Below are 13,516 nucleotides of genomic sequence, written 5' to 3' on the forward strand. Positions count from 1 at the left end.
TGTGTCACCATCATCCTACCGTCACCAGACGCGGCCTCGTGACGGGCTCCAGCTCCCAAACGCCCTCCCCGAGGATCCGTCCCGGGCTCCCCCGCGGCCTCTGCCCTTCGGCCCAAGCCTCGCTGTGACCGCGTCCCCGGGAGGCCGCTACAGCGGGGACCGATCCGGGAGCTGAGGCAGGTCTCAGAGGGAATCCCCTCCCCAAAAGCGCCCGAGCGTGCAGCCCGCCGGGGCCCGAGCCAGGGGGCCGGGGCGGCCCAAGGAGTCTGGGAGAAACGAGCTGGGAGCCACACAGGGACTCAACTCGATGACCCTCCTCGGCCCAAAGTCAGACCGCTGGAGAGGGGCGACTACCGCCCCACAAATCGAGCAGGAAACTCCTCCATACCCCAAACACCACAATAGAACCGGGCCAGGCCCCCTGAACTGGGCTCAGGTTGCTCAACTCTGTGAAGACTGAGTCCTAGCCCTACCAGGATGGCAAGCGTCACCCTGCCCCCACTCCTGTACCCCAAAGTCTGCCCAGAGGGGCCCAGGCCGCCCCCTTCCCCCCCAAAGTCTGCCCAGAGGAGCCCAGGCCAGCTCCCTGTACCCCAGTCTGCCCAGAAGGGCTGGGGCTACCCCTGAACCCCACAGTCTGCTCAGAGGGGCCCAGGCTGCCCCCTTCCCCCCCACAGTCTGCCCAGAGGAGCCCAGGCTGCCCCGCTGTACCCTACAGTTTGCCCAGAGGGGCCCAGTTCGCCCTGCTGTAACCTATAGTCTGCCCGGAGGGGCCCAGGCCGTCCCCCTGCACCCTATAATCTGCCCAAAGGTACCCAGGCTGCCCCGCTGCACCCTACAGTCTGCCGAGAAGGGCCAGGGCCGTCCCCACTCCTGCATCGCACAGTCTGCCCGAAGGGGGTGGGGGCCGCCCCCACTCCTGCTCCCTGCAATCTGCCCAGAGGGGCCCAGGCTGCCCCCCTGCACCCCACAGTCTGCCCGGAGGGGCCCAGGCTGCCCGGAGGGGCCCAGACTGCCCCCCCTGCACCCGCAGTCTGCCCGGAGGGGCCCAGGCTGCCCCCTTGCACCCGCAGTCTGCCCGGAGGGGCCCAGGCTCCCCCCCTGCACCCCACAGTCTGCCCGGAGGGGCCCAGGCTGCCCCCTTCCCCCCCACAGTCTGCCCAGAGGAGCCCAGGCTGCCCCCCTGCACCCTGCAGTCTGCCCGGAGGGGCCCAGGCTGCCCCCCTGCACCCCACATTCTGCCCGGAGGGGCCCAGGCTGTCCCCCTGCACCCTGCAGTCTGCCCGGAGGGGCCCAGGCTGCCCCCCTGCACCCCACATTCTGCCCGGAGGGGCCCAGGCTGTCCCCCTACACCTGCAGTCTGCCTGGAGTGGCTGGGGCCATCCCCACTCCTGCACCCTGCAGTCTGCTGGGAGGGGCCCAGGCTGCCCCCTGCACCCCGCAGTCTGCCCAGGGGGGCTGGGGCCGCCCCCACCCCTGCACCCCGTAGCCTGCCCTGATGGGGCCAGGCTGGCCCCCCCCCCCCACCCCCCAGGTCTGCCCGGAGGGGCCCAGGCCGGCCCGGACGGTTCCTGCCGTTGGGCCCCGCACAGCAGCACCAAGCACGGAGCCCATCTCGATCCCCAGGGTGGGACAGCACCTGTTCCACCTGCAGTTCCGTCCTGCGGAGAACAGGGCCCCGGCGGCTCCATCAGACTCTGGCTTGTTTGCCTGATATATGCCCAGTGGGATCACTATGGCCTGATCATCAGACCCCGATGGCCCAGGACCCTCTCGCAGAACCAAGGACAGGCCCTGGTCTCTTTGTGCTCTGGTTAATGCACTAGTGGCCACATCTGTGTCACCATCATCCTACTGTCACCAGACCGTGGTTCACTGCAAACTCTCCCCAGCCATCCTCTGAGCCCCGAGGACTAAGCCGGGGGCGTCGCCCCCTCCCCGTCAGGCCTCGGCCACGGCTCGGCCAGCACCCAACAAACGGCCGGGCCGGGGCTTCACTTGCGCCCCGGGCCGCGAGGCCAGCGATCCCCCAGCCCGAGACCAAAAGGCAGAAGCAGCCCCAGATCCAGATAACAGAGTCCCAAAAAAGTGGGCCCAGCCCTCGTGGGCCGGGACTTGCAGCAAGAACTTCATTGCACTTGGATCCTGAGGATGAGACTGTATGTAGCCCTGAATCCCTTTCCTCCTTTCCAACGGTCAGGAGCCAGTTTACTAACACTTTATGGCCCCGGGGCCCAAGGCGCTGCAGGCTCCGTGGCCCTAAGGTTCTCGGCAGGTTATTGAGGCTGGCCGGTCCCCACGTTTCCATGGAAGCTGCCCCGGCCCCAAATCAAGCCTCCCCTCGGCACTGAAAAGCCTTGGGCTGCAGGGGCGGAGAAATGTTTTCTCACCCCCAGGACGCCCGGGTTCTAGCCAGGCCTAAGGCAGCGTCTGCCCGAGGCGGCCCAGAAGTCTAGCACCTGAGACCCAAGTAATAGAACATCCCTGCGGTTTCACGAGTCCTTCCCCAGAGCCTCCTGCGGATCGGGGGTGCTCCAATATAACCGGGGAGAGCCCCGAGGGGGCACCCGGGCTGGCAGCCCCCTCGCCCAAGCCGCGGGCGGTCTCTCTTAGAGACGAGGACATGAACTCATCCTGACTGGTGTCAGCTAAGTATAAAGCCACTTGTCACCTTCATTACTACATTGAGCTTTTATCCTCATCTGGTTACTGAGGGAGCGGAGCTCCTACAGCTTTCTCTTGCTCTGGATCCAGGCCAATAGCTCTCTTTGACTGAGACTCGGGGGCCAAGGTTCCTTTGGATCTTGACGATCGAATCCCCCCAGGATTCCGCCCCCGAGCTTAGGATGTACGACGTCTCAACCACCAGCTGGCCCATTCTCCATGCCTCCATCACGGGATGGAGCTGGCCCTCCAGGAAGACCAGATGGAGTCCCATCTTCTGCCATCTTCTCCCAACCATCCCCGGCCACGTATACTTAATCCCCAGCCCGTGGCTCGCCTATGGCAAGACTCGGGGTCATCAAGGGAGTTCTCTACGCAGGAGGACCCAGACAAGCGTGTCCACCTCCCGGTCAGGCCCTTTCCTTTTTGGGCAGCCTGAGAGACCTTTATCCCAGGCCCCTTCAAAACACATCCTCCATTTTCTAATCTCCTAATTAATGCTCATTCTTCTTCCCAAGGTAGAACTAGGGCTTGCCCTTAGTCCTTGGCCTGAGCCTTAGGAGCGAATTCTTACCCTCTGAAAGGAGAGCTAATTGAGGAAGACATGCTAACTGTGTTCCCCGGCACGCTGCTCCTAGAAAGGCTTTGCATCTCCCGTCCTTCCATCCCTCTCTGCCCCCCGAAATACTGAGAATTGCTCATTTTCAAGGGAACTCTTTGGCTTGGTGATGGGAGCTAGATTTAGAGCAATGGAAATCTATCCTATTTTTGTAGTTTTATTCAAGTCCTGGGAAATAACCTGGGGGTTAAAACTGAGGGGAGTTTTTTGGACTAATTTTCCCAAGAAAATCTTCCAAGTTCTCTGGTCCCTATCGGTCATTGGAACCCAAGGACCCACTGTATTCTTCCAAGGTGCATGGGTCACTTTCCGTACCCTTGAGACATCTCCTCACTATCTGTGCTGTCTCTGTCTCTGTGTCTCTCTGTCTCTGTCTTTCTCTCTCTCTGCCTGAGCAGATATATGAAACTTTATATAAGGACGGTGGGCAGTTGAGTGCAAGCATTAAGTTGAGAGTCATCCAACCCAATGTTGCTTGTGGAGCTAAGCGAGGCGAAGGTAGACCCACATAATTGCTTCATCTGTAAAATAAATATCCCACTCCTGCCCTTCCTTTGCATGGTTCTTAAAAGGTTTCCTTCGAGAAGACACGACCAGCAAATCTTTACAAACACTGCCGACCCTACACAAATATTCCTTAAGTCGTCTTCTTCTCGGTGGATGTGGGAGTCAGGAAAACCTGGATTTGAATCCTGCCTCAGACACTTACTAGCTATGTGACCCTGGGCAAATCACATCGGTGTGTTGGGCCACGGCTCCCCATCTGTCAAACAAGGGGACTGGACTCAGCGAGTACCGAGCCCTGAGCAGGTAGTGTGCCTGTTGGGTGCTAGGAACCATCCCGAGCCCCAGGGAGACAAAGAAAGGCAAAAACCAACGCCTGCCCTAAAGGAGCTTACAGTCTACTGGTGAAGACAACATGCAAACAGCTGTGTACAAACAAGATATACACAGAATAAACTCGCAGAAGGAAGCGCTAAGATCGAGGAGGACGAGGAAAGGCTTCTTGCAGAAAGTGGCCCTTAAGCTGAGACCTGAAGGAAGCCAGGAGGGCAGGAATGAGGAGGGGTGAATTCACTGGCACAGGACGCTGCCACAGAAAATGCCCAGAGGTAGAAGACAGAGGAGGATCTTTGTTCAAGGAAAAATCAGGAACCGGTGCTGCTGAATCACGGAATAAGGGGAAAGAAGGGGTTAGAGGTCCCTTCCAGCTCTGATCTGTGATCCTTGCCCTGCCCCGAGAATGACTGGGACAGGGACAGAGGCATAACTACTACATGCGTGTTCTCTGCTTTGCCAAAATCAATTAATCAGCAAGCATTTATTAAGCACCTACTCCAGGCCAGGCACTGTGCTAGATACTAGATAAATGACTGGGTCGGTGGGAAAAACCATCAAATAAGCTATGCCCATTTTCTCAGAATTGCCCGTCCGGCCCTGGGAGGGGCTCCACATCTGCACCGTGAGTTTCCTCACCCTCAGGCTGTTTCTAGCTATGTCACAACCCCGTTTGTCTGAAGAGTACAGATGCTATCACCCTGACTTTCTCGTCACGTCCCCCATCTGAGTCTCCTCTCAGTGGCTCCGGGCCTTGAAACCTTGGGTTGCCTCTCCCTTCACTTCCCCCCCCGCCCCCGCCCGATCCAGTCTCCCAATCAGCTTGGTTGTGAGATCAAGTCAACCTTTGGAGATCCCTTATATCGTCCACTTCTCTCTTGGAACTGCTCCCATTCTGTAGCAGGTCCTTTCCCCGCCTCCCGCCTCCAACTTTGATTAAGGGAAACTGAATGCTCTTTTGTCCTGTCTCGCTCCACCCCAAATCATCATCACAACATCACCAGACGTAGACGCAGAGCTGGCAATGATACAGGATTTGCTTCTGGGTCCCCTCCTTTACCAGGGGACCTGAACAGGCTGCTCTAACCTGGCATCTTGCTATCTGGACAGCCACGTCCGATAGCCCTCCTCCCCAACCCATGCAGTTTGAAAGTCCATCTTCTATGGATGCCTTTTTTAGAATCCCCCCTGCTACCCTATTCGATGGGAATTCTCCCATCATTCGAAGCTGGGCTCATAGACCACCTTCCCGCTAGCCTACCATTAGAACACGACCCCCAGCTTCCACCCCCGCTCAGCCCTTGGGCACGCTCATCTTTGGAGTATAATTATCTTGGCATTGCGTTAGCGCTTTACTAGACTGTGGGTGGCTTGGCAGCAAGGTCCGGGACTCTGCTTTGTTTCACAGACTGGGGAGCTAGAACCCTCCCGGGAGAACTGGGCAAGACTTCCTGAAGATGGGAAAGCAGGGCCCGACCAACAGGAGGATCCCTGCTCCATTGGAATACTGGGGCGATATGCAAACCCTCTGACTTTTGACTTTTTAAGGTTTGCCCAACTTCCCACATGTATCACTTTTGAGCCTCACAACAACCTTGTGAAGTGCTGAAGGGACCACTAACCCCATTTTTACAGATGAGGAAACTGAGGCCCATGAGAGATGAATGTGTCTGAGGTGAGATTAGAGTTCAGGGCTCTTTCCATGGCACCATGTTGCCAATCAGCATGGCATCCCACATTTGCTGAGTGGCATTTTTGCTGGAGTTTACTTTAAAAATACTGCTTGACAGGGGCCAAGGAAAGATGCTTCCATATTTGGGGAGAATGGTAGGAAATGTACTCGGAGCCTCTGAGCCAACACTTTTTTTCAACGTTGGGGGGCATCCTGGAGCGGGATCGTGGACATGCTGCCAACAGAAATGTTTTCTGTGATGAACACCACTCCTCACAGAGCTTTTGGGGCCTCTGAGGCAGCTTTCAGGATCTCAGGATCTCTAGAGTAGGATTCTGAAGCCTTGAAGGACATGCTCCTCTCCTTTTTAGTGCAAACCCTCTAAGCACGAAGTCCACCTCCCCTACCCTTCTGTATTCTCTAAGATTGTCCCATGAAACTAAACAAGAATCTTGCACAGCCAGATCCCTTAGGAGCCACATCCTTGGGCCCTCGTGGGCTGCCTGGGCGCCTGTGTGCTTGGCTGCCACCCCCGAGGTCATGTGTCCTCCCGGGGCCAATCCTTATTGCCCACCCAATGGTCTCCCCAAGGGATGGTGGCTCTGAGGGTAGTTGGGACAGTGCTGCATGTCGGGATTTGTGTCATAGTGGGAGGTGAAGGAGAAAAGGGAAAGAATCCCCCCAAACATGAAGTGAGAGAGGGTGGAGAACTGATCAGAAGCATGTTGCCATTATTTAGGGAGAAGAAGCACTAAGAAGTAGGGGATCCCCCATTTTCAGCATAGCTTGAATGAATGAATGAAAAAACATTAATTAAACCCTTGCTATGTGTCAGATTATGGTAAGCTACGGGAAGGTCAAATACCAAAAGGAACTCTCTAATCGAGAAGCAACAACATAAAGGGGGAACATAGCCGGGGGGGGGGGGGGAAGTTGATTCTGAAAATTGCAGCAATTGTGACCGATCCAACGCTTCATCAAATTCAGAACCAGGTAGAAATTTGAGGGGGGGCCCTTCTGCTGATCATCAGGGCAGTCTCTGAAGGTAATCAGCATTGCTATTTGGTGTGTAAAGTTTTGGGACCAAAGCTGGTTCTGGGGAAGGAGAATTAAGGGAATACCCATTTATTAAGCACCTACTACATGCCAGGGACTGTGCTAAGCAATTTTCCAATGATCTTATTTGATTCTCTAGTTCAGTGTCATGGATCTTGGGAGACAGTGAGCAAGCTCATCAGAGTAGGGACATCGAATCCAAGGTACTGAGCAAGTTGCAAATAAGGATCTTGGCCAAACTGAAGATGAAGGCCTGGGAACTAAGGGACTCAGATCCTCCCTTCCCTTCCTCATCTTTCTTCATTCATGGCTCAGGCCGGGCCGAGTCGCCTCTTCCTAGAAAACCTTAATCCATTCTGGTAGCTAGCTGGCTCTCTCAAAGCCCCACCTTTTCCTCAGAAGACATCTGATCAAAGCAAAAAGGATATAAAAACCAGAGCTATAGGTGGCATTTGCCCAGGGAAAATAAGGCCCAAGTTTTTTTTGAGTGTCCCCCAAATTCTCACTATCTGCCTCCCAGACGGCATAGCCCAGCTCCCTACCCTCCTATGTGGCTTTCACCATAGGAAACTAAACTTTGGGTCAGTTTCTCAATATGAGTTCCCTCATGAGAATAACACTTGGGACCAAGGGTATGGGTAATCTGAAGGAATTGATTTCTAACAGTGGTGTTTCCATCAACAATGGTGGGTGGGAGGTGAAGATATTAGGAGGCCAGGAAAGGAGACTTTTCCAAAGCTTAGATAGGAGGAGATGGGGCTGGGACTGACTGAGAAAGAAAACCAGAAGAAGGGAGGAGGTGGGAAGGGAACTAGGATGGATAGGTGCTCTCAATCTCTGACCCTCTGGGCTAATATACAGACATTAAGTAGCCTGAACCAGTGTTGCCAGAGGGAGGAGGAGGAGAAGGCAGTTGGTTGCTGGATTCTGTGACTGTTGGAAGCTAGAGAACATTGGAAATTCCCTCTGAGAAAAATGAAAGAAATTTTGATTCTTCATTTTCCGGGCAGACCTTTAGTGACGTAGGGATAAGACACCCCGTGCCCCTTCCCTTAGAGTCATGTTTTGAAGGAGAAAACTATTTCTAAGCACTTTCCCAAGGTATATATGACAACCAATGGGGATGTGGGGGGGGGAGGAGGGCGAGGAGAGAAGAGAGAAACATCTTGCCATCTAGGAGAGTCAGCTTTGATTCTGGCTTTTCCAAAGTTCTGTTTCAATCTTAACACCGGAGGAGGCAAGGAAAGGGCCAATTTTTGGAACAAAGATGAGTACAACTAGGGCAGGGCCAATGGGCCCCTGCTTTCAATTTCAATCAATAACCGTAATAATCGCTAGCATTTGTATAAAATTTTTAAGGTTTGCAAAATGCTTTATATCTCACTAAAAGAGACAAATGAGAGTAAAGAACAATGCTGCTGAAGCTCCCCCTGTACTATGACAGGCCCTGCCTTATTCTTCTGGAAGTGGAAGAAATGCTCAAGGAACCAACATTTTTAATATTCTTTAGAGGGAAAATTATTTCGGTTAACTTCTCCCATTGAGGTGAGGGACCTAGGGGAGAATGGTGCAGGTTTCATTCAATATACTAGCAAGTTTTTATTAATTTCCTACTATAAGCTTAAATTTAAGTGGGTAAAATGCTGAACTTGGAATCTAGATCGGGCCTCAGATACTCAATAGCTGTGTAATCCAGGACAAGTCATTTTATATCTGTTTCCCTTAATCCACTGGAGAAGGAAATGGCAGACCACTCCAGTATCTTTCCCAAGAAAACTCCAGGGACAGTTTAGTTAGAATGGACTAAACTTCTGGACAAAAACAGCACATGTCAGTTCCTTCCTACAAAGACAAATTTACTCCCTGACCTCAAGAAGCTTGTATTCAAAGGGGACAAGGTTCCCAGATAAAGGTGATACACAATCTCGTTTGGGGAGAGCTGAGGAAGGGCCACTGAAGACACAAACTAAGCCCAGGAAGAAGTGGCTCAGTGTACCCTGTGCTGGGAGCAGATCTGTACCCTGTGCTGGCACCTGGAAGCAGATTCATACCCCGTGCTGGGATCTGGGAGGAGATGGCCAAAATTTTGGGGTTCCCCTTCTAGCTGCCAAAAGATGGTGGGGGTTGGTAATCTCGGGAAGACCCTACGTGACTGTAAGGGAGCAGGCAGGGGGAAAGAAAGGCAAGAAGAGGGGAAGGTTGGGAAAGAAGGAAGTAGCGAAGGAGGAGCCCGGGCTCCCAAAAATGTTTCTAAAGAGTTTTAAAGAGGACAGGAATTCTGAGCATCAAGACTTTCTTTGTTCTTGAAGTAATTTGGTTCGTCTTCCCCTCTAAGGCGTAACACTTTGCGGGAAAGCCACGGAGAGTTTGAGGCAGAGGAACCCAAAGTGCACATTGGCTCTCTGGAAGCCAGTGTGGGGCCACCCGGGTCAAAGGCAGGCAGGTGTGGAAATGTCCTTCCTAGTGTGAAATGGGGGTGACACACCGGCATAAGCCGACACCCCCTTTCGGAGAAGGACCTCGTGCTGAGGAAGGGATAGTTTGGGTTGTTGAGTCAGGCCAGATGCTGGTGAGGGTGAGAGATGGGGAGAGAGAGCTTGAGAAAATGGCGGGTCCCTGGTCCTCGTGAGACAGTGAGCTCGGGGCGCAGTGTGGGCTCACTTGTGGGGAAGAGGCTTCGATGGGATTGAGTAGAAGCGAGCTCGGGGAAACATGGCCCGGGTTTGATTTGGAAAGGAAGAGAGAGAGCTCGAGATCAGAACCACAGACGAGGTTCGGAGACAGAGGAGGACTTGGCGGGAAAAGCTGGGCGGGGCCGGGCTCACAGACCGGGTCCGAGGGGAAGGGAAGCGGTATTCGGCGGGATGAGCTAGGGGGCAATCACGGCAGCGTGCAGGTGAGGAGGGGGCCCGGCTCTGAGCCGCCCGGCAGTTGGGGGGCGGGTGAAGGGCCATTGCCGCGCGGGGAGAGCAGCGCGGGGCGCGGGACGCGCCGGAGCGTGCAGCTGGGGTCGGCCCAGGGCAGACGTTGGAGGAGGGTGCGCGCAGTGCCCAGGATAGGCTCGCACTGCGGCTTACGGTTAGAGGGGGGCGCGAGGTGGGGGCGGGGGCAGACTTAGACCCGAGCTTTACATGGAATGGTCCAGTTCAGAAGACTGAGTTTGCAGAGACTTGGCGTTAGATGGCTGACCTTGCTCTCAGCTGCCTCGACCGCTTTGATCCCCACCTTGGGAAGCTGCCGTTGTTGTTACACTAACACTTTACAGATGAGGGAACTGAGGCCCAGAGAGCTTCCTCCCCAGCTAGAAAGTTTTCGAACCCAGATTTCGTTCCCGACTCCAGCCTGCGCTATCAGCCCCACGTTACTCAGGAGTCAGAACCCCTGCAGGCCCCTGCCGCCCCATTTTACAGATAGGAAACCGATTCAAAGATAGTGGCCGAGGCCCCGAGCCCGCCCGGCTCAAGGGGAAGCCGTTGTCCTCCTCGTTGCCCTTGCCAAGGCCCGTGGGCATGGGACTCAACCTGTGGTCTGGAGCCAAAGCGCCCCGGCTGCCAACTCTATTTCTTCTGCTCACTCAAGTCACCCCGACGCCTAAATCAAGGTGCCCTCCTCGGCAAAATGAAGCTTTGGGTAGATGGGACAAGGTCCCCAGCCAGCTTGGGAGCTCTGGCTCCCAGATCTTACAGGGCCAAGAAGAGATGGTGGAGAAACAGGAGGGAGCAAGAGGCAAGAGAAAGCTTCAGAAGACAGGGAAAGGCCCTTGCCTTTGAACAATGGGTGGGGTGACCCAGGAGCCAGATTTATCTCTTTCTACAGCCCCCAAACCCTGCATTCAGGTCTGGCTTGAACTACCAACTAAGGGCAGGGGAAAGGAAAAGAAAAGGAAAAGGAAGGGCAGAGGAGGGAAAGAAATTCGAAGGAAGGAATTATTCATCTACTATGGGCTAGGCATTTAGGGTTAGGTTCACAAATGTCCCAATTTCTTCTCACAAAAACCTTGAGAGATAAGTGGTATTATCCTTATTTTACAACTGAGGAAACTGAGGCAAACACAGGCAAAATGACTTTGTCACACAGCTAGAAAATCAGATCTTCCTGATCTGAGACTCAAGCATGTTTTACAATCGAACATCTGGATAAACACACCATGACAATGAATTGTGGAGACTCAGAAACTGATGAAATGATTTAATGAGTTAGTTTCCAGATGGAGAGTTGAAGTCTGATATTCAACTAAAATCTCCCAGAAGTTAAAGGAGGCAGCCAACATCATTGAACAATCACACTTAATTGCCCGAGAGTTACCCTTTAATAGATTTTTTCTGAAATAAAATAAAATATAGCAAGTAGCATGATTTAGAGTGGAGCTTATTCAGGAGTTTACTGACAAAAAAAGGGTGAAATCCTCAGACTCAGAGAAGTAGCAGCCATTTTTCTTCCCTTTCATGGTTATTCTCACTATATTGATCTATAATATAAAGCAATGTCAAGAGAATTCTAATTTGAGAAGTGATATATTTGAAGATGCAGCAACGCTCTTGCCAATGAATAATAAGCAAGCTGGAGGTGAATTTTAGTAGTCCAGAAACAGTACTAGCCAAATTTAATGCAGAAATGTTTGCAATGAAAATGCAGAATTTGTGAAAGAGCAGCTAGAAGAATATAGGAAGCCTGATGCAGAACACTAACTTTAAACTCTCTGAACCTTTGGATGAGAACTGCCAATCTTTCCAGCAAGTCAATGGAGTTTAACTTAGGTTACTGATAAACAACCTTTCTTGTCTAAACATATCAAATGCATTTTCATTTCCTATTTGGAGAACTGTATTGGAGGATGGTTATTGGAAAAGCAGAAGTTAAATCATCACACAATGCTATTATGATTTAAGAAATCATCAAAGGAGATTCATTAGCACAGGACATAGTCAAGATCTGAGAGAATCAGACTACAAACCAATTTATCACTTGAGCCTAGTCTCAATACATAATAGTGAAACTTTCCTCTCCCAAGAAGTGGGGATTAATTTTTCACAAGAAACTAAACAAACTTTTAAGAGGTGTCATGGGTTTTCTGACCCATCTGATTGGCCAATGAATGCCTTTATAATTTTTATTGATCTGGCAATTTTTGCATATTGATATGATTATGCCTTGGAGACACGACTTGCTGGAATTCCTTCTTCAGATTCTAAAAATGCAATCTCTACTTTTGGGGTGTTGTGCAACAGGCCAACATGATTTTTCACCTTTTTGACAATTTAATGGTCACCTTATACCACTGATAACTTCTTCTCCTAAGTAATCTGAATACCTTCAGAACATATAATTGGACAAATGGAGATGAAACTGGATGCTGGTATTAAAAGGACATTTTATTGTATGGTTGGCCAGATGAAGCATATCTTGATGCAGAACAAAAGAAAATTGACTTGAAGCAGAAGATGAAAATAATGCTCTGATTAAGTGCAATAATGTATGTGCTAAAGTCTGGTGTCAGGAAGCAAGTGGAAAAGAAATAAAATATGGATGAGACAAATGTGGACAGTTTTGATGAAATTTAGAGCGCATTTCATCAACTTATTTATGAACATCTTCGACAATACGTCAGTATGGGTGACGTGCTAGCAATCTGTGATGTGGCTGAATACAAAAATTGTACCAAAGACTTCAAGATTCCACTGGTATTCGAGTTTTTTGACTCTGCAAGCACAACGTTCTTATTGTAGTCCTAGATAATTTAAAGCAGCTCTGCTCTGGAGAACAACTTGCTAAATTGGACAAGAACATATGTCACTTCTTTGCGCAACTCTGGACTATCGATCTGCCTGTCTGGCTCACGTCAGCTGAGACTGACTTTGAAAAAAAATCTTGATGTATTTTGCCCAAACCTTGATTTTTAGAAAGTACAGAGGATTCCATACTAAAAAGGCCATATTTCTATAGGAAAATGACTTTTTCAGAAAAATAAGGCAGCCATCTTTAAACTGGGGGAAATGGATTGATAGTTACATATTGCAGTTTTTCTCTAAGAATTTCAACCAAAGCTTGTACTATAAATTTTTTGTTACTGTTTTCATTCACCATGCAAGATACTTATATGGAAAGACAAAAAGAAACAGTGTTTATTAAACTTTATCAGATTCCATTTGATTATTTTAACTATGATGTTTAGCACAGGTTTAAAATGGACATCAAAGTACCTTTGTTCACCAGATTTAATGATTTCATCACCATAATCAATCATTGATGAAATTCTTTTAAGTGTTCATAAGTAATTCGCCACCAACTTACCCTACTTTGCATAATTTCTCTAATTTTTCTGAGATATAACACTAATCTAAAAAAGAGATAATAAACTAAATTGGAACTGTTTTATGGAGATATTAGTCAGGGGCCTTCAATAATATATTTGCTTTTAGCTTAACTCACAAAGATTTAGAATATCTTGTTTGGTATATAAATCTTAAACATGTCCTATCAAGACATCCCATTGTAGATTTTCTTATTCTGAAGTATAAAACGGGGGGTATCTTTATAGAAAAGACTTTATTTTAAAATTATAAAAGAAATAAAAGGATGAGATATGATCTAAGCAGTCATAAAATGCTTATTTTAGGAATAGTATTGTTTTAAAGATTTCTAAATGGCACAATGGATAGAGCACTAGA

General features: G+C 50.6%; 1 pseudogene; it reads left to right on the forward strand.

The window, feature by feature from the left end:
• The first annotated feature begins 477 nt into the window (after positions 1–477).
• Positions 478–12,800, forward strand: LOC127549127 (exocyst complex component 5-like; annotated as a pseudogene).
• Positions 12,801–13,516: the final 716 nt, after the last annotated feature.

Source organism: Antechinus flavipes, chromosome 1 (assembly GCF_016432865.1).
Source record: "Antechinus flavipes isolate AdamAnt ecotype Samford, QLD, Australia chromosome 1, AdamAnt_v2, whole genome shotgun sequence".
Lineage (NCBI taxonomy): Eukaryota > Metazoa > Chordata > Mammalia > Dasyuromorphia > Dasyuridae > Antechinus > Antechinus flavipes.